Source organism: Tetrao urogallus, assembly GCF_951394365.1.
Source record: "Tetrao urogallus genome assembly, chromosome: 5".
Classification (NCBI taxonomy): Eukaryota; Metazoa; Chordata; class Aves; order Galliformes; family Phasianidae; genus Tetrao; species Tetrao urogallus.
Genome location: NC_136818.1, coordinates 6,697,155 through 6,719,035, shown reverse-complemented (window position 1 = coordinate 6,719,035; position 21,881 = coordinate 6,697,155). Strand labels below are relative to the sequence as shown.

The 21,881-nt window shown below is 36.1% G+C and overlaps 1 protein-coding gene across 2 annotated transcripts in view; it reads right to left on the bottom strand.

The window, feature by feature from the left end:
- Positions 1-21,881, bottom strand: part of LOC306946966 (BEN domain-containing protein 5-like) — a gene marked incomplete at both ends in the record, with an annotated part of 850,824 nt that overhangs the window by 716,583 nt on the left and 112,360 nt on the right. The gene's annotated exons all lie outside the window — the stretch shown is intronic.

The window sequence follows — 21,881 nt, the reverse complement described above, 5'->3', positions numbered from 1 at the left end:
GAAGATAGCATTGGAATGACCTTTTTTAAATAAAATGAAGAAAATAATTCTGCCAGTAATGTTGTTATTTTGCAGCCTGCCTGTGCTTGTCTCCATTGACCTTCTTTCATCTACTTTATGTCACTTCTTGAGAGAAAGCTCCTGCACCTGTAGCTGTACCAATGCCCTGAGTTCACTAAGCCTGACTCTTGGGCTAAGGCCTGAGATAATCAGTAAATGTGACGTTTAGGGAGGTTCCACTGCCTTTAGTGACATCTCTAGCAGCTAAGAGAGAATCAATGAGAGGTTAGGATTTCTCTTGAATCTTATGGGCAGTTTGTTTCCTAGAAAAACTAGTAAGCTACATAAACAAGACTTTAACTGGTATCATAACTCCATAAAATAAGGTACATTTGGCATCCTAGCCTCTGTAGGTTTCTTTTACCCTCATCATAGAATGGTCTGGGTTGAAAAGAACCTCAAAGATCATGTAGTTTCAATCTCCCCTGCTATGTGCAGTGTCACCAACCACTAGACCAGGCTGCACAGAGCCACATCCAGCCTGGTCGTGAATGCCTTCAGGGATGGAGTGTCCACAACCTCTCTGGACAACCTGTTCCAGTGCATCACACCACCCTTTGAGTGAAAGACTTCCTCCTAATACCTAATCTTCGCATGCCCTGAAACAAATTACTTTGAAACAGATTAAAAAATGGAAATGAAGATTTCCACCTAGAATTAGTTGTAGTAATCTGGAAATGCAAAAAACAGCATCATATTTCAAAAGCAACCTTCCCTGCATCTGCAGTCTGTTCACATAAAAACTTCCTTTTAACTATGGAGGTGCTTTTGTTCGTTAGTTTGTTTTTCTCTTTAATAACTGTCTAGCTTTCATTTGAATTAAAATAGAAAGGCCGTAGCAATGCACATCAATCTGGTTCAGCCACTGAAAAGTGACTTTATTTCAGCAGTACTATATGTGTCTTATTGAGGCCAACATATTTATATTTACTGACAATACTTTCCAACAATTTAAGCATTTTTTCCACGTGACCACCATCAAAACTAATTCCTGTTGCTATTCCTCTCTCCTTTATCTAAGTTCTGTTCCACTTTCTTTAAGTAGTCATTTGACCTTCTATATACGGTGGTCACAGCCTCTCCTCACTGCTACAGTAATTTTTCCATTAATAATGGCAATTCCTTTTGCAAGAACAAAATAACTTCAGAAATGACTATGACGAACGCTGTGTACATCAGAAAACATGGTTGATATTAAAGATGGAACTTAGAGGAAGTTTTGGGCCTTTTGCCCATCTGATCATGAAGAAGAACCAAAAACCACTGCATGAAAAGCTAGAAAAAGACTTCTGAAAAAGTATTATAAACTACATCCACTCCTTCAAATCACCAAGGTAAATAATTTATATTTCTCCAGGAACAATGCAATGGGGAGAGGAAGAGCAAGTCAAAAATTAATTAATGTTGTTTCTGATGTTTCTATTTTATCACTCTAAGAAGCGATAGGATGTGGTTTACAATCCATGAAACGAGACTACAGTGCAATGAACAGAGTGTTCCACATTCATTTTCCCCATGCTGCAATGCAACGCAGTCCAGAAGGCTGAGTTCTGGTCAATCAGAAACTAATTATTTTTTGGTAGACAAGTATATTTCTGTAGGGTGACGCTTCATTCAGTACTTGTCTCTAATGCATTTAGAATTTTATTATAATCCATGTGACCTGTTTCTATTTTAAGCAAAGTAATTCGCCAAAATGACATCGATAATTCAAAGCAAAGTTTCACAGTCAATCTTATGAAGTACTGTGTTGCGGATATTTCTCTCTCTTATCTCAGTGTATTATAAAAGTAGAATTTAATCTTGAATCTATGCAGTTTATGGAAAACATTTTTAAGATGCAGGCAAGGCTAGCAGCAACTGTTAAATTGTCACTATTTCTTAGACATTATAAGGCCTTCCGAGAAGGACTGTGCTTTGTATGTTAAATTTTTAAAAATATTGAGTTAGCAAGTAAAGCAACAAGATAAAGTAAATCTGATGTGATAGGAACTCATATAGCAACTTCCACCCGAAGCAAAAAGATCAGCTTGTGATTTCAGGCTATTCTGCAGCAACTCTCTGCGTAAGATTTCTTTGAAAAGAAATTGTTTTACAAATAAGTCAGAAGACTAGCTCATTTTTCACATAGTTTAACACCTTTTCTACGTGCAAAGTTAGATATAATCAATACCTGGATTCTTCCCAGATTCAGTGCGCGAGATGACCTTTCAAATATTATTTCATCATCATGTGCCTTATCTTCCCATCTGAGAAATTGCAATGATATATTACAAACTCCTTCAAAATTTACTTATGAGAAGTGTTTAAAATAGAGCTAATCAGTATACACAACTTTAACCAATTAACAAGATTCTTCATAATATGAAATTAGATGAAAAAGAAATATCTGACTCAATCCAGCATTTGTTTGGCCACCAGAAATGTTCAGCTTTGGTTCCTCGCAGTTCACAAGAGGCATTGAAAACCTGCAGAAGGTCACCAAGAAGACTAACAGGATGTAAAAATTAACATATGGAAAAGGTTGAAGGCCTTGGGTTTGTCACAAGCCTAAAGAACTGAGAACAGCACTGCCAGATCAAAGCTGCGTTTATCAGTCTGACGTCTGAGTAATGCCTTGATGCCTTGGCAGATCGTAATCCTGCTGAATGTGATGTTAGAAAAGTGAAAACCTATATTTTGTCTTGCTCTGGAGCATTACAAGATGTAAGAAATCCAAGAACAGTCTATGGCGTTGAAATAGCCAATAGCATTGATCAAATGGAGACAAAGATCAAATCCTTGACTGTCCACTTTTGACTTCCTGAGAAATGTTTGCCAATATGACTTGCCAATGTATTTCTGAAGCATGGGAAATAAATAATGCATCTTATTGTTCTTTAAGAAAATATGCTATTTCCTAAGACAGAACATTCTTTTATATTAAGAAGCTGACATGACACTTTCTTACTTGTTCATGCAAAACACTCCTATACTGTTGTCTGTCATTAAAGGGATGCTTTAATGAGAAGCTGGCCAGGGGCTTTTATCTAATGCTCTGCCACACAAAGATTGAGTCTCTTATCACAACAAAATATTATGAAAAAATCATTTGAGTTGGGATGTTGAAAATATTTCACAAAACAGATAGATATAGTCAGTGTAATCTCATATTCATTCTGCTATCCATTGTACAGTAGCAATAGATCTAGAAAAAAAAATAAACTAGAATTGATTCCCAAAGCTGGTAGACAAAGTATAAAAACTCTGATATCTGAGCAGCTCTTTAAATAACAAAACGGCAAACTGTACACTAAACAGATAGAGGCAAATTGCACTGCTACAATCACCTCTGATCTGGAACAACATCACTTTCTTTTCCATGAATGCAAAGATTCCTGCTATGTCTACAGAATGAGGATAGACATCACCACTTATGAGGCTGTTCATTCATGATAGCTGGAATGGAAATATCAGAAGGTCGTAATGTAGCACACAAAATTTCGTATGTGCAGAACTTCATCCACTCATGACTTTTAGCACTGCACCATTTAAAAGAATGGAGCACTAATCGCTCCTTAACAAAGCAGTAACAGTAATTCTCTCCAAACATGCATCACGTGGGAAGGATAGTAACAAAATGGTAACTTAAAATGGACATAACACACATCATTGGCAATATTGTCAGAAAAATTAGTTTGGACAAATTTAAGCCTCGCATTGAATTTCTTATTTTTAAAAATATTTCTGAAAATGCGAAACACTTAAACAAGCCAAGAATTTACCAAAGCTGTGTAAAATGTTGGCAACTATGATTTTCTTAAGTATAAGAAGAGATAGATAGATATGCGTTTGAAAACATCATCCGGATAGGAAAAAAAAATAATACACACATATAGATTGAATTGCATCTGATAACCACATAGGAATATTTTCATTACATACTTCATTATTCTGACAACATGCGTACTGCGACCACATTTGAAATTCTTTGAAGTTTTATTGCATGTTCTAGGACAATACCACACAGTATTTTCATCTAAGAAGGGATTTTGGAGGCAATCAAATTATTTACTTTTACTAAAAATATTTTAAAGGAATTGTATATAGATAACAAAAACTGTGAAGCACAAAATAAAACAGTGCCTCACACTTTTTATTGTGGTTTAAAAGAAACTAGTTAGTGAAGTTAGTGTCATGCAACTGTAAATTAATAAGGATAGGCCATAAAACATACCACCTGCCAAAGAATTAAGGACTGTGACTGGACTGCTACAAATGGCCTAAGAATCAGGCAGCTCTACATATAGTAAAATGTATAATCAATTCTATCAGAGTGACCCTTTCCTTTTTTTTTTTTTCTTTCCCCTCTTCATTTACTGGAATTTGTAAGTTGAAGAAAATAACTTAATCTATAAATGAGATCTTCTCCAACTTGGTGCCATGCTGGCATACTTCACTTCTAATTCAATGGTTGTTTAAGAACATTTCCTAGGAATGTAATCAGAGCAGGTTCAAAAACTCAGTCTTTCAATCTTAGCAAGCCATATTTGTCTATAACTATGACACAAAGCTGATTAAAAACAAAATCCATCTCTTAAATACAACTTGTGAAGAAACAAAATGAAATCAACTGATATTAATATCAACTTCCACAAGTGAAACATGATGATCATAATTGCAAACATTTAACCAGCAAACATTTAACGTCCCTGAAGCCTTGCTGCCTGAAACACCTCTTCTAGTGTGGAAAAAAATATAAATATGCAGAGAATGCAAGAATTGATCAAAATTTGTATTACAAAGGTAATTTAATTATATCTCTGCTCTTCCAGCCTTCAGTGAAGATTTTGTTTAAATAACTGTGTGTGAACTATACCTATACTAACTTTTGCATGTAAATATGTTTCTTTATTTAAAGAAGGGTTCACAGTCCGTGGCCATCACTTGAATGTGCTCACCCCGCACAACTTTCCTTGCAGTGTGCTGTTTCATGGAGAAGTTATTTTGGCCGTTTTACTTGACTGATCCCTTTCCTGCCTAATATCATAGGTAGCAAGGGAAATACATTGCTACCTTTCTTCAAATGCATCTTAGGTATTTCCATCTTCTTTATTTCTAAGGCAAGTTGACATCTAATGAATTTCAGCATTTGCTATAAACATACCCCTCTTAATTAAATAACATATTCCTAAGCATTTGCTTTTGACAGCATTTTGAAATTTGACTGTACAATTCTTGCTTTTTTCCTGGCTTCCACAGCAATATAGCACAGCAGAACTAAGTTTGTGTTGAAGATTGATAGTTTGGTCTATAAATTTTAGATTATAGAAGACTAGATGTTGTGCAAGTAAGTGAAAAATAAAAAAGCCTGCCGTCACCAAATATTAATCAGTTCTGGATATCACCATTGCATTCAGTGTTACTGTCAAAAGATGTGAAGTATCCCGTATGATAAGAACTGTGCTGTCCAAGAGCAGAGAAGAGAGGGGGGAACAGTCCAACAAGAACTTCATGATTAATGGGGATTTATAATTAATCCCACCTTTTAAATCTTTGTGTTCAAATAGTTAAGCTGGCACTAGAAGAGGCACATTGTCAGCAAAACCTAATTGTTTTTCATCTGTGTGCTGCCTCTATGACATTCCTGTACGTTTTTTCCTGACACACTGAAATCAGTGGCAATGCCACGGTATCTTGCTTAACATAAAATCTGCCTTTCCTCCAAGTAAAATAGCTCCTAAAGCAGCTATAAAATTGAAACCAAGCGTCTATTAGCATTGCACCAATGAGCTTTGGTATTTGGCAATGAAACTTCTCACTGATGTAACAGTCTGCTAGCTAGTTTGCTGCATTTGCAAAGGTAACATTTAGCTTTAATGCCTTTTTTTCTATTGATCTAATGACCTTTTGTGATCTCATACTTCACTGAGAAAAAAAAAACTGATTTTAATCAATATGTAGTTAATAACAAAATATTTAAAAAACATTTTCTCTATGTCAAAACTCCCTAGTTTACCATATGCAGCATCTAGAGACTGAAAACAAAAAGCATATAAAGTGCAACATCACTAAGCACTAACCAGCTTTTATTTTAATAGTATTCATAAATGGCAGCTAATTTAAGTGCATTGTATTGGACTGATAATGGAGTCTCAGTTATTGCTCATCTCTAGAAGCATCTATTGATATGTAAAGCAAAGACATTAGCCATGTAATTAGCCCGCAGCATAACTATCATCCTTCACTCAATCATTTCAGTTCCAACTGCCCATACAATAGTAATATTTCACAATGTTTTTACTTGAAATAGCTGGTGCTGTAATCATGGTGTGAATTTCTTATGAAAGGCTCCACAGATAGTGTACATCATGCTGGGAAAATGAGTTTAAGTACAGGAAACCGATTAAAACTCTAACAATCTCCCATGGATAATTTGTTAAAGGGGTTTTGTTACTTGGAGTTTGCTCTAAAAATAATCTTGTTCTTTATTAAAAGGTTCAGCACCTTAATAACTATTTAGGATTGCATAAGAATAATCAAGGCTTTTTTCTTTGTTGGCTACATATTTTTATATTAAACATAAATGTAATTTTACAGTTAGTTTTAATAATATTTCCACATATTTCTATTACATTATTCACATGATTCAGTTCTGAAAGCAAAAAAAAAAAAAAAAAAAAAAAACCCACTAAGCAATTATTTGAAAAATTCCAATTTATTTTAAGATGGAGTTTCAAATGAGAGGACTTTTATGAGGTTTTCTGCAATAGAAAAGCCCTAGACTCTGTGACTTATACAATTCCTGTCTTCCTTTTGTCCTATGTTCTTGTATTTTTGAAGGCTGTTTTCAAGACATATTAAGCTTTTCATGCTCTAACATTAAAATAACTCTAAGGAATATGTATGTCTACAGTGTAGTTTAAGGCTGACTTAGCTGGACTAAGGTTGACCTTCAAAGACAAAAGTGATCCCTCCTCATCTTTGTCTTTATTGACATCTACAGAAAAAAAAACATCCACATTGCTTGCTTCCAGGAAATGGTCTGCCTCAGGGAGGAGAAGCAAATTCATGTTTGCTTTCCAATACATTTCTAATTATGAGCAATAGAACTAGTAAGCAAGGAACAAAACAAAAACAAACAAACAAAAAAAAGTAGTTAAAGAAATAGAGCCAGCAGACTTCCTTCAAGATTATTGGTAAGTTCTCCACGTGGGGCAAAAAGGAACGGACTAGGAGAAAGATTTATCTCAGATTATGATATCAGCAAATCAGAACGTGCTGCTAGTAGAAGACAGTGAGAATTTTTTCAAGATCAGTTGAAGACTGCCAGGTCAAGAAGATCATAGGGTGAGTCTTACATATATTCTTTGACTGAACTGTCTGAAAGCCATAAAACAGCAGCAGCTGAATAAGAGACCAAATGGACTCCAAGAATGATGTCATGTAGAAGATACATTAAACTAAAGACTATCTTAAAAATATAGTTGTAGTTCAAGACTATAAAGAGTATCACTAGATGCAAGTCAGTGCAGTGGTTGGAATAGAGCTTACAGACACCTGGAAAGGAGCAGTTTACCTTCTTTAAGTCTTTGTCATGATCTTGGGAGTACAATAGCAGGGACTGACCCTCATTAGCCTCAACAAAAGGAAAATCTTTTTGTCTACCTCTCTTTCAGATGTGAGAGAAAAAAATCTGGTTTTATTGCAGATGGGATAGATGCTTTGATGTGGATGGAGTTCACATTCCAGGAATGCTCAGTATTACAAAATGAAGAAGACCTGTGTTTCCATAAAATATTAATTACACTTTTCAGCGCTATCAGATGACACAAACATTTCATAGTTAAACGGAGAAACCAGAAATTCTGATATGTTTTTGCCAATCCTGAAGGCTAATATCGCATCCTACCTTAGTCTTCCTTGGAAAATTTTAAGTAAAATATTTCCTTGGAAATCATTATTTATACACCTTAGTCTAATTCCATACTTTAAACAAGAGAGGTAGAATAATCCACAAAGGAAAAGAAGATAACCCCCAGTACAAGAAAGAGAGCTGTTGGAGAGGGTCCAGAGGAGAGCCACAAAGATAATCAGGTGGCTGGAGCACCTCCTCTACAAAGGCAGGTTGAGGGAGGTGGGTTTGTTCAGCCTGGAGAAGAGAAAGCTGCAGGGTGACCTCACTGCAGCATTTCCGTACCTAAAGGGAGCCTATAAAGAGGAGGGGAATCAACTCTTTGAAAGGATAGATAACAGCAGGACAAGGGGAAATAGTTTTAAACTGAGAGAGGGAAGATTCAGGTTGGATGTCAGGGGGAAATTCTTTAAAGAGAGAGTGGTGAGGTACTGGAACAGGCTGCCCAGAGAGGTTGTGGATGCCCTGTCCCTGGAGGTATTAAAGGCCAGGTTGGATGGGGCCCTGGGCAGCCTGGTCTAGTATTGAATGTGGAGGTTGTTGGCCCTGCATGTGGCAGGGGGGTTGGATATTCATGATCCTTGAGGTCCCTTCCAACGCTGGCCATTCTGTGATAAATTCTATCTGAAGAAACAGAATTTCATTAAACAGTTCCATAGTTCAGAGACTGAACCAGATTTATCAGTCCCCTCCTGTACTCACTAAACCACAGTGTCTACTAGCACTTGGCTGCAGAAAAGTTGTTTTATCATCAGCGATTTAAGAGTAAAGCATATTTCAGAGCATGTTAAATGCATTCTAAAAATTTTTTACAATTAGAGTGAAGAACAGCTACCATTCTGTGCCTTCTGGTTCTTACTGAGCTCTCATGTCAGTAGCGGTCTACCGTACACTTCTTCAATCGAAGGCGAAATAAGTAAAATCACAGCACAATGTGCTAAGAGAAAAAACAACACATAACCTGATTTCAACCCCCCGCTCCCCAGCCTATCCCTAGGAAACGGCTCATCTTCAAAGATACAAATATTCTTAATTTCTATGAATTTCATTAAGACTGGAGAGCTTTAAGAACCTTGCATCTATGTATTAAAGTTTATATTTTCTAGCTTTCTCCAGTCACATCACAAACATTTTTTGTATTCCACTTTCTTATCTAGGAAAAGATAAGGCAGAATAAGGTTTAATTTTTTTCTATTAAAATTCTAACCATTCTTAATCTTTCATAAAAAATTAAAATCTCATTCTCAAACATATCTTTAGTTTCAGAGAAAATAATTGGAAAATTGCTGCAATTTATAAGAGCCTATACATACACCGAGGTAAATTTATGTAAAGAGAAAGTTTCACTATTTGTTAAGCAGCAGGCTTCCACTGCTATTCCAAGAATTCCTGTTCCAATAAAGTAAAATAAATTTTACTGAGCAAAGATGGAACCGACGTTGGGGAGTATTTCACAAAATATATTATCCTAAAATCAAATACAAAATGTCAAGCTGAACTGATGAATAAGAGTTGAAAATACAATGTGACTGACTAGTACTGTTCCTAGCAGTAGTGGAAGTGAAATAGCACATATACTGTTTTATCATTTACCATATTTTAGGACCTTATTTTTATGGACAACTTGACAAAACAACGCTGGAAGATGTGAACAAATTAATTTGAATTATAGTGCAGTAGATTCTTTCTGACCCAGCCCACATATAATGGGGTAGGGGGTGGTAATTGCACTGCATAACTTGCCAGAATCCCAAGGTGAAGCAAGAGTTATTCCCAGTTGCTCAGAAAGAGAAATTGTTTGTGGTCCCTAAAAAAAAACAACAACAAAAAAAAACAAAACAAAACAAAACAAAAAAAAACACTAAATACTGAGTGCTGCACCAGATCCATTTTTTTAATTTCAGGGAGCTGCTGTTATAATTTATATAAATTGTACTTGATTGATCCACAGAGATTCTTACTGCAGCTTGTCTTCATCCAGAGAATAAGAAATGTCTTGTAGGCATTGCTGCACCAGAAGAAATATTGTGAAGGTTTTTGCACTGACTCAAAGTTTCATCCTGTCATTGAAGACTATCACTGAAGACTACTCTGGGCTAGAGCTACTTTGACTGCTACAGTACTAACCAGGAACACTGAGGATTAGCTCTAGGTTTGATGTCAGGAAATACGTTAAAAGTAGAGACAGATGAAAGAGTATTGTTAAGCACAGAAAAACAGGAGAATAAGGATGGGAAAATAAGGACCTTTCTGCACAATTTGAGTTTTCTGTCTCAGGTTTTTATTTTTAAAGAGAGGAAGTACACGATTTGTGTGGGACTGTGGTAAATATAGGTCTCTGAGAGCAAGCATCAAAGCACAAGGGAAGGCCCCGAGGACCCAAGCTTCCATGCAAACTGCTACTTCAACTCTCTTAGCATGTGTATTGCAGCAGACAGATAGGGTAAATTAGACAGCATTTGTACAATGCTGTGAAAATCGTAAATGTGGTAACTATTATTATTATTATGTACTGAATAGAAGCAAAGAGCTCCATAAGACCAAAACCAAATGAAATAAACAGCTAACAGAGATATTATAATTAAACACACCCACTGCTATCAGGTACTCAAACTAGTTTGGCATGCCTGCCAGCCTCTGCATTAGCCACAAGTAGACACTGAGAAACAGGAAGAAACCAGAATGTCTATTGAGCCAAAGGGTACGGGGAAAAGAAGAGGCACTGAAGCATGATCCTCAGGCAGATGAGGTTTAGTGCTCTGCCTACCCACCAACTACATATAGCTATGGGTTAAAACCCAAACTCAGGCTGAACACAGGCAACAGAAAAAGACACTTATGACATCTTAAGGTTAGTCTAACATTAATTAAATGGTCAGAGCACTTCACTATTATCCTCTTTCCTTACTACTTTTGTGGATGTTACTATTCTATTAAAAAGTCATTTTCAATTAGAACTTCATAATAAATCTGAATGTCAGAACTCCCCAAGTATGAATGTCATCTTTGTTTTGAGGCCACAGGGAAGAGCCTGAAAGCTAAGATGTCCTTCAGCACTAAAACTAGCATAGGATCCTGAGTGTGGCATTAGACCTCAATCTGCCTAAATCATAGCATTTCAGGACTGACTGCTTCATGGAAAGTTACGCACTGCAAATGGCAATGCTGCACTGCCGCAATTCTGAGGAGAAATTAGTGCAATGCAATTGCAAACACAGCACAGCCAAACTTTCAATTGCTACGCACAACTCAAAGTTTCCCACTCAGCATTTTGCCAGCAAGAAGCCCTATTTTCTTCTCCCATCTGCTCAATGCTTCAAGACAACCAGTTGTAGCTCACCGTTCTAAGGTCCTTGTGCAAATTGTGTGTTTCTCTGGAGAGGATATAAACGTACCCTCCCAATCAAATAAAGGACAGAAGTAGTGCATTCTGTTTCACTTGATGAATATGTATTATACAACTGAAAAAAAAAAGCGGTGATACCAGCACATTCCCAGACTTCATCCATATTGGTGCATATCGCATAAGGAAGCCTATATTCACTTGTATGCTTCACTCTCATTTTTCTTTGAATGTCTTTTAATCTTCAAAAATAAAAAACTGAATTTTTTTTATTGCTGGTATGCAATAAAGTAAAATCCTGCAGTCAACAAGAAAATCTGTCACTGCTACACAATACTCAGAAATTGTCAAGGGCAGAGGTGACAGAAAATTAAGAACTATAACAAACAACTAAAAGCACTAAGCATATGCAAAAATACACAAAATAATAAGTCAGTTCTGTTTGCCGAGGTTAAATTGAGCCATATGATTATTTACATATGGAATTTTATAGAGTAAGAGAACTCATGATGAGAAGATGATGTTTCTGGCTTTGAGGTTGTTGTTTTCGTATGTTTGTTTTTAAACTTTTTTTCCTGTTTTATTGCCTTTGTGATATTTACACTTCATGTCTTTGAGGAGAGATTGGACCTTGTGCCCAAATGCAGTCTGTATTCCATCTCACAGGTTTTTATTTTATGATAATCCATAACATCCATAGCTTTATTAATTTCGTGGTAAGTTTTAAGCAACTCTAAGTTTTGAGAAGATATGGCATAAAGAACGTTCCCAGCAGTTTAGTGTCTGATACTTACCATACTAAGGAAGAAGTTATCCCAGATACAGACTTATGCATAAAAGTTGTTTTTTCCATTATAACCAAGATGCCTCATATGCAGAATTAAAGGTTTTCTGGACTACTGAATCCATTTTTTATTAAATGTTGCTTACTATAACTGCCAAAGCTTGCTGCTTTAGAGAAGTTGCTTTTCGACATACAAAGTTCTACTTCCCCTTCTGCTGAAGAGAAAAGCAATAGCAACAAGCATAGAGTCATAGAATACCCAAATTTGCTCATCAAGACAAATTCTGGTCCATCAAGGACCACCCAAAACTCAAGTCCTATGTATGAGGGCACTTGAACTCCAAACACTTGAACTCAAGCAGCTTGATGCCAAGACGACTGCCCTGGGGAGTCCAGATACTACTGATAAATTTGGGATGTCTACCACTAAAATAAAGTAGGCATAAAGAAATATCATATTTAGAATAATAGCAAACTAAAAGACAATAAACTACATAAAACCAAGCCAATTTGTTTCTTCACCCCACAACAGCAATAGGTAGAAGATATCAGCTAGCCCATCCAATATATTTTCCTGTAAAAGAACACTTCTAATGAGATATTTATAAATGCAAATATGATAGAATAATTAACTGTACAGACTAGTACAATGAATGTGTACCAAATTGCCCATTAGGATTCCGTACATGGGCCTGATTACTTATAGGGGACAGATTCGTCTAATTGGGAAAGTTCAACATAGGAGTTCATCAATAATAGAAACCATATAAACTACAGACAGTAAAATATTTATTGAAAGCCTGTCATAGCCTACCATGAAAGAAAGGCTCTCAAATTTTAAGTTCAATCTTTTTACTTTGATTTAAAAACCCTCAATAGGTTTTATTTTAAAGCTATACATCTTTCTGTTAATTTTAAAATAAATCATTTATGATGATGATGTTTTGTGCCTGTTATTGTATTTCACTTCTCAGGTACTTTGATATTCCATTGTTTTTGTTGTTGTTGTTTTTAAAGTACTTTCTAATAGTTAAACTCCTAAAAGAGAACAGGATATGAGCCAAATTTTTTTAAGTGAGATGAACTGAAGCCTAGAATACATCTGTGTTTACACATGGTCTGTTAGTCTGCAAATATATGTGGGCAACTGTGCACACCTAATTCCACAAATTTGAGTTTATAAACTCATTTACTTCACTCCCAATTGACACTGTCAATGTATCCTTTACTCTTTTTGCTGAAACAGGACCAAACGTGCCAACCATGATGATGACTTCTGATGCTGCAAACACTTTCTATGAGAAACAGACTGGTAGAAGCGGCTGACTTTGCATATGGCAGGAAAAAAAATGGATGATATTAATGTTTATTTACTGTTGATATTTTCCAACATTTAAAAGAACAGTCTAGAGTCCACTGCCTATACCTTGAACCATCTGGTATCCCTTATTAATTGTTCTAACCAACCTTCACAAGGGAAAGAGAAATATTGTTGTATCTTCTTTTATCTTGTCTTATAATAGGAATCATGTTTCATAGTGCTGAAATAAATTACTTGCATGGTGATCAAACATCTTAGCTTCGTTTCAGCATTTAATCACCCGTGAAAACAGTTTATTGCTTCGTATACTCCAAAGCCGTGAACATTAGTTCCTAACTATTCTATGGAAAGTGTCTTTCATTTTTATTTTTCAATTATGTCTTAAATTCTTTCATTCCTTTTTAGCAGGCACGTTGGTGTAATCCTTCTGTATAAAAGTCCTTTATTTCTCTAATATTTATTTCCTTCTATAATGTTTTTATCTATTACAAGGGAAAAGAAAATGCAAACGTGACTACGAGCAAATGACTAATTTCACTGAGACTACTTTATTTCCATTCAAAATACAAATTACAAAGTCTTAGAAACTAATAAGTAAAAAAAATACCTTAAAATAAAAAATAAATAGATCACAAGACTAGGGTTATTCTAAAATCCATCATGTTTGCTAGGCCACACATCAAAGCATCACTTCTATGTTGAAACAACAGTCCTGCATCAGTTCTTCCTGAAATCCCTACCAGTTTTATGGACAAACAATAATTCAGTTCCAGACACTTCAGTATATTTTGTGTAAAATATTACATTTCTCTTTTGTGGGCTGGTTCTAAGTCATACTGCTCTCTTCAATGCATGAAGTTACTCCAGTCTTCTCTTAATTAAAAAAAAAAAAAAAGATGGCTATCTATTATGAGTACTCAGTTAAGACCGACATGCAGACTACATAGGGCAGAGAAAAGTAAATGTTGTTCACTAGTTGGCACTCTCTGGGAGTACTATGTCTTATCTGGGGCTTTCGTTACAAGAAGAAAACAGAAAACTGGAGACATGCTAGAAGATTGACAGGGAGATCATTTGCAGGAGCTGGAGCTCTCAGTGCAGAAGAGGCCAAAGGAGATGATTTTCATGCTGGAGAATAGAAAGCTAAATGGCAGTGTAATCGAAGTTTTGAATATCAGAAGAGGAAAACATCAAAAAGGAAGAGGACAAGAGGCAGCCGCAGGCTTAACAATTTCAAACATAGAAAGGCTTGGGTTGAAAGAGACCTGGAAGATCATCTTGTTCAATTCTCCTGCCATGGGCACAGTTACCACCCACTAGATCTGGTTGTCCAGGGCCTTAAACCACCAAGGAAATTTCCAACAAGCTCTTAAAAAAAAAAAAAAAAAAAAAAAAAAAAAAAAAAAAAAAAAAAAAAAAACCTTCAAAATTATACACAAATATAACCTCTGTGGGTTTAAGTGTCCATTTTTAAACATTTTCAAACCTCTATGAGAAAGGCCCTGAACAGCTTGGTTCAGCTTTGAAGCAAGTCCTGCTTTAGGCAAGAAGTCAGTCTAGGGACAGGCAGAGCAAGCTGAACCATCCCATGATTCTTTTCACATACGGACAACAGAAGTCATCGCCAGCCACTGCTTAAGAATACACTAATTTGGTTAGCATAATAAATGACTTCAATTTAAGAATAGTGAAATGTGAAAATGAATACCATTCTATAACTTCCTACTTCTTTCCTCAGTACTTCCATGATTTAGCAAGTTTTGTCCTTCATCCCAAACACCAAAGATGTTCTTAAACATGCAGTACTAAATTTTTGTACTAACTGAGCCAATAACCAGAAGAATAAGACTGTGATGATGATTTTCTTTTGTGGTTTTTCTTGCACTTCTTGTGTAATTATGAGCTGCACTGTCCTATTTACCCTCAGCCAAGATCTGTAAAATGGGAAAGCTATAAAGGAGAAAAAAAAAAAAAACTACAACACTGCTATTTTTCAGCCCCATAAGCTCTCCCTATAAGCTTTAGCTTCCATATCTGTATATAATAGTGTTTTCTTTTGTCTTAATTGACATTATGCTTTCACCCTCAAGCTGCCTTTCTCCCAAAGCCGCTCACCCTGCCTCTATGCAGCCCAACCCCTCTGCGCCAGGCACTGCAAGGCCAGCACTCTCAGCCTTAAGATCCCTTTTGTCCAACTGCCTGCACAGCACAAAGGGAACTCCACAGTCAGGTCTGCTTGCGCCAAATGTCCACTGGTACAGGTTCCCCCACTAATCTCCACCCAGACAAAAAGAGGGGGTTTAATCCTTGAAATCCTCTTAATGACCTTTCAAAGATATTGCCATCAATAGTCTTCCTGTGGCCCCTCAGGCAGAGTCCTGTGGGTTTAAAAATCTTTCTGTATAACTTTTTATGATGTTCACTGACACCAAAACTATATAAAGTACTCATTCTGTCCATTGTAATACAGTGACTTGCAGTGGGGAATAAATAACAGCTTTTCAGACAAATGTTGAAGTCAGGGCAAGTTAACTTGCTTTGAGTAAATAAACTGTAGGAAACTCCAGTTTTTGTGAAACACATCCCACTGAGCTCAATTCTTCCCATTAGTCACACAGTAATTACACAACTGCACACAGCAAAACAAACCTCAGACTTTTCCTTTAGTCTTTCTCAGTTACTAAGGACTCCTGATGATACGGACATTATCAAGTAAAAGCATTAAATTCTTAAAAGGCGTGCTTTCCTTTCATGGGACAAAAAGGAGCATTACAAACAAAACCAGAAATTACTAATAATTTCACTGCAGAAGCACAGGAAACTGCTAGAAACATCACAAACGGCGCTCCAAGTGATCATAGCACTTAAGTGACTAAGAAGCTTAAATTAAGGGTATTTATCTTAACTAAACATGTAAAACATTTATACAAAAGGAAAACACAAGAAAAGTTAACTGGTCAAAACAGCAGCAGAACAGGACATCAGCAGGGTTTTGCTCCTGTCACCCTACTGCACAGTTTTTAGAGCTTCTGCTATTTCCAAGTGCATTGGTACACCTAAAAACTTTTCTCCACATTTCTTCATACTCATTCTCAACTAAAGTGATATGGATTTGAACCTCAGCAGAGCTTTAGTTTCGACATGCAACTACAGTGTTTCTCATATGTTCCTCTTGAGAGTAGAGAAAGAAAACCTCTACACTCAGTTCAGTTAGCATCACATGGTTGGTTTAAATTGTCAGTTTCAAGTTTACTGATATTTTGTGCTGCACTGAAAGAACAGAGTGTCAAAGTAAGTACGTAAATATTAAATCCCACCAAATAGTAGCAATCTCAACTCATGAGATGACATTTTGCCACAGAAATAACAAGGCATAATGTATTTTCATTCAGTTCTGGAGAAAGTCTGACAGATTTCGCTTCATAAGTTAAATAGAACAAGAATAAATATTAGAAATACAAAGTAAAATAAATGTAGGTAATCCTGTTGCATAACAGCATAACTAGTAATGTATTTTAATTATTACATTCTCGTGATTTGAGATGGAATAATTCTAATTCTCCAAATAATGAAGCAAGTTTATTTGAAGTAATTTAATAAGAGCTTTGTTCCACCAAATAAATTAATATTGAATAAGTTCATCTCTTCCAAAATACAGCAGGTTCCTGCTTTGTGAATGTCTTACACTAGATTGTTTCCTAATCCAAAGGTAGCCAATCCTGTAAAGCAATTCCTCAAAACAGGATGATTGCTAGAAAACACAACGTTTAGTGGCAAGTTTGTTGCCACTGAGCCTGTCTTCATTCAGATAATAAAGCACTGAGGCCAGGTTGTTGTTGTTGTTTTAATCCTTTGTGTTGTTGTTTTAATCCTTTGTTATAATAGAATTTAAGACATTATATTCAACCAAAAAGCTGATGCCCATCATTACAAAGTGGGGTTTTATTGTGCATTTCCTACACTATAATTTAGTTATTTTATGTATGAGGGACCACAACATACACCCTTTGTGATTTGAGGAGTAAATCATGTGAAGAAGTCACATAGTTGAATATTCATGTGCAAAGGATTGTCATACAGCTATAAAGTGACAAAATGCTCTGTAGCATTTAACTGGGGCAAGCTTATAATATGAAGAGAAATCTGAAATCTGGAAGATCCAAGAATCATTAAAACTTTTTGACCGGTGTGTGAAAATAGTGAGATACCTTTAAAAAGTTTTCAAGAAAGCTATATTTATACCATCTGATATCTTTTTTGTGTGTAAGGGAACTTACCACATTTTAGGGCTCAAATAAAAATGATACTGACAAGCACATTTTTCTTTGCCAGAAGTAAAATACATCAGATAAAATACAGCTGTGCCTTAGGTCAGTGCAATTCCTGCTGTACACAGTCAAATAAAGGTAAGACTTTGTTTCCACACTTTATATGGTCTTTAGTAAGTGACTCCAATGAAGATAATACTACAAAAACAGGAAAGTATTTTGCACTATTCAAGAAATGATCTCATAAAGATCAAGCTCCACTGTGGAAGTGGGAAAAATGCAAACAGCCAATTTACAAGACTGATAATATTTCACAGCAACCAATAATGGCATCTAAAAGTAGATAGTAGTAGTGCTTTAAATATTAGACATAAAAGTTTGTAGTGAGATACTTCTGAGCAAACGAGTGAAAGTATTGCCAACAAAAATAGGGGAAAAAAAATGCACTGTGCTTTCAAAGAATAGTTGTATTAGTCAGTTACATGCTTGTAAATTGCTCTGCACGAAATATTTCAACTGTGGGATTACTCAGGCATTTATAAATGGATAAATTTAATGATGTAGAAATAAAAGAAACTGTACGTAAAAAAAATACTTATTAGAATTCTCCAAAAATCTGTTTCACATCTTACCCTTGGTACTATCTGTTGATGACTGAATGGGTTTTCTCATTAGGGAAAGTATTTTCACATGAACTAGCTTCAAAGCATGCAGTGTATGACCAGATTTTCAATCCTTCCACAACTGCTGAGAGTACAATACCTGTAGATAACATGTACATCTCTTTGCTGTCTAAATGTTTCAATAAAAGGGCATTGCAAGACCAAGCAGCGTTGCCATAATTTTCATACCATAAAGAGGAGGAGAGTGGAGAATGGACTCCATTCAGAGTTCATCAGCTCTTTTATTCCATGGGGCTACAAGCCTCAATAAAGCTCTCCAATTCCTATTCCTGCTCAAGTTCCACTTTTTTCTTTCAAGGTTAGAAAGGAAGAAGCAGAATGAGAGCTTCCTGTCAGCGCTCTCACTCATCCCAATCAGTGGTCAGGAAGAAGGAAAAAGGCAAATTTCTTCAGATTATTTTTGCTATGAAAAGAGGCACTACAGCATAGTTTTTACACACAAAGCATTGCAAGTGCCAGCTAAAGGTCTTTCAAACTTATTTCCATTTCTCTCTGGAAGTCACATATAACAGTAACATTGCAGGCTCTTTATTTAGAGAAATCCCATAGTACTCCATATCTTTAATCCTGGATTTGAAATGTGTCTGAAAAATAATGTAATACTCTGGATATATTAAAAAAATAGGGTTTTTTTTTTTTTTTTAGACAAACCACGTTTGCTTGAATTCACCTAAAGTAGAACACACAAAAAAAAAAAAAAAAAAAAAAAACAACATTGAGCCTCCAAAATTCTGTAAGAGAATATTTAAATATCCAGTTAGTACAACATGCTGAAAAACAAAATTACCTCTAGTGTGATTATTCACAAGCTAACGGATGACCCGCATGTCACTGAGGAGGAGCAGGTAAAGATTCAGTTGCAGATGACTGCACAGTTATAAACATCAGACAACAACATTTCAAGGAAAAAGGAAAGCTCAGTGACAACTGTCACACAACAGTGCCCAGCTGCCTTTCTAAAATTCAAATTAGGCCAAATGGCCTCAGAATTGCTCATAAAATCAGGATATCAGACCAAATATTTAAATGCAGCAAAGTTAAGACTATGAAAAATCTTTGAATTTCTGCACAGTCGACTTTTTTTGACCACTGAGTAAAAATCATTTTCAAGAACAGCAACAATGAGATGTGTAATATGAATTATATATCTAATGACACAAGTTTACCTCGGGAACAGTTGCATAGCTTCCAGCAATTGCAGTTTTTCAAGTCACTGTGATTTCTATTGGACATGTCACATGCATGTGCCTCATGGCAGAAGACTGCACTATTTTTTAGAGTGCACTCTGTGGTTCAGTTGTGGCCTTATGATCAGCATTGCCACAAGTTTACTTCCAGCCCAGTAAAGCTCTCAGGTGCTAAGGACAGGACGTGGGTCACCAAATTCGCACACACAAGACATGTCAGACAGCCAGAGAAGTTAACTGTGAGAAGATGTTTATAACCCATTAAACAATTTACTCAGTAGCAATTACTGTTATATGTGTGACTGCAATATTATCTAGGTTGTGCCAGGATTCTCATCCTGATCATCTGGACTGTAACCACATTATGTAGCTACAGACGTGCTGTGTTAGATTATAGTGAAGGAGAGTAGGACAGAGGTGCAGGGGATACCACTTCCTGAAAGCACCCTGGGTAACTCATGCCTGTGACAAACCACAGAGAATTTATTTTGCAAATGACTCAAGTCAAATGAGGAAAAAGCAAAAGCAGCTTTCTACTTTCACCTTGTAATTCTTGAGAAGGTTGCCAGCGATGGATATTTTGCCATGTAAGAAAGGATTCCTTTTAGGTGTCAGAAGCAGGCTACTCAACTCTGCAGTGACTAATATTTGCTTCAGTTTGCCACAAGTTGAGAGAGATGGAGGCTGGAGACACACCACCTCAAAAGGAGATATAATTAAGTGTTTTCTCCCTAAACAGACTGCAAGAAATGTCTGAAAAACTGCAAAGAATCATCAGCCTGAGGCAATACAGTGTGTCAATAAGGCTGCCAAATGTCATCAGTGCAGCTGCACTCCAAATCCTTAGCCTAATCATTCTGCAGCCTTGTGTCAAACATGACTTGCCACCTATTATTCAAAATACAAAAACAAAGAAAACCCTCCAGAGTTTGTGGGGTTTTTTTTGTTTTTTTATAGCTTTACTTATTCTTAGATAAGACTCCCTGTGTCAGCTACATGGTAAGGAGCTGAAACGTTGTGGCAGTTGCACATTATTCCTCTCAGAAGGAAGAGTTCAAAGGAAGTTTCAGCTTTATGATGACTTCTCTGGACAATCTATGCCAGAGATTGAGAGTTCTAATACAATTAGTTTAGTTTCTCCTCAAGCAAAAAGAAAGTGTAAAGTGCCAGGGGAAAAAAAATATATATATGTGAAAAGGTAGAAATAAAAAGAGAACAAATTATTTGTTTACAGGAATTATTGCTTAGAAAGTTCTGTGGCCTGAGAACAGAGTTTTGTAGATACACGACTTCCACGTCAGTTTGATTAAAAAAAGTAGTTTTAGATTTAAAAAAAAGTTTCCTGTCTTTAATGGAAATAATGCTTTTCACTCAAGGAAACAAAGCTATAAAAATCAGGATAGATAATACAAAAAGCTGTAATACATCATCCTCGCCCTTGTTTTAGGTTTGGTTGAATTAAAGTAATCAGTTTGCCCCCCCTACTGCTTCAGAAAAATCCCTTTCAGTTTGCCTCAAAGTTTTATTCTTCAAGAAATAAGTTCAAGCACTATGGCAACGCCTGGAAGAATTACAAATCTTATCCATTTATGTATCAAGGATGCTCGTGGCATCCTTTCATACTGGGACACAATGAGCTTCATGCACTCACAGTGAGGTTTCTGGAGATGCAAAAATAAAGCTTTAAGAATGATGAATTCAATAAGGACTGCTGGAGAAAGCATTTCTAGGCCAAACCCCCTTTAAAGTATGTTTGAACATGCAAACCTCTGAGTAACATCCTACATCACTCAGGTCCAAACACTGGCAGTGACTAACCAAATCATTGCCAATTCAAGTGATGAAAACAACCAGCTCGAGGATAAGATTTTGATAGACTCCACTAGTGAGAAGTAAGATGTGAATTGCAAAAGAACAAACAAATCTTAGGACAAAAGCCTCCAAGATGAAAAATGGTCCTTGCCCTGCCCAGCTCGGCTAAGGAAAGGAACGTTGCTCTCCTGTTGTTCAGATTTCCTCTTCTTTACAAGATGTCCTCAAAAAATCATTTTGGTGCATGATCACCATCATTAAATAAACAAAGATACCAATCTAATTAAAGAATGAACTACACAGCAAAACGCAGCATCTCTGAGTTAGTTATTACATTTATCCATGCAGTTCAATTCACTCAATGTGGTCATCTCCAGTACAAACAGAAGTCATTAGTGCCAATTGCTAATGTTCTTATTAAAAGTTTAATAAGGAAGTGCTTTAAGGCAAGCTGACTTATAACCTCTTAGCTGTGTATCATCCAGCATTCTAAGATAAATATCGTCTTAAATGCGATATGCAAAACAGA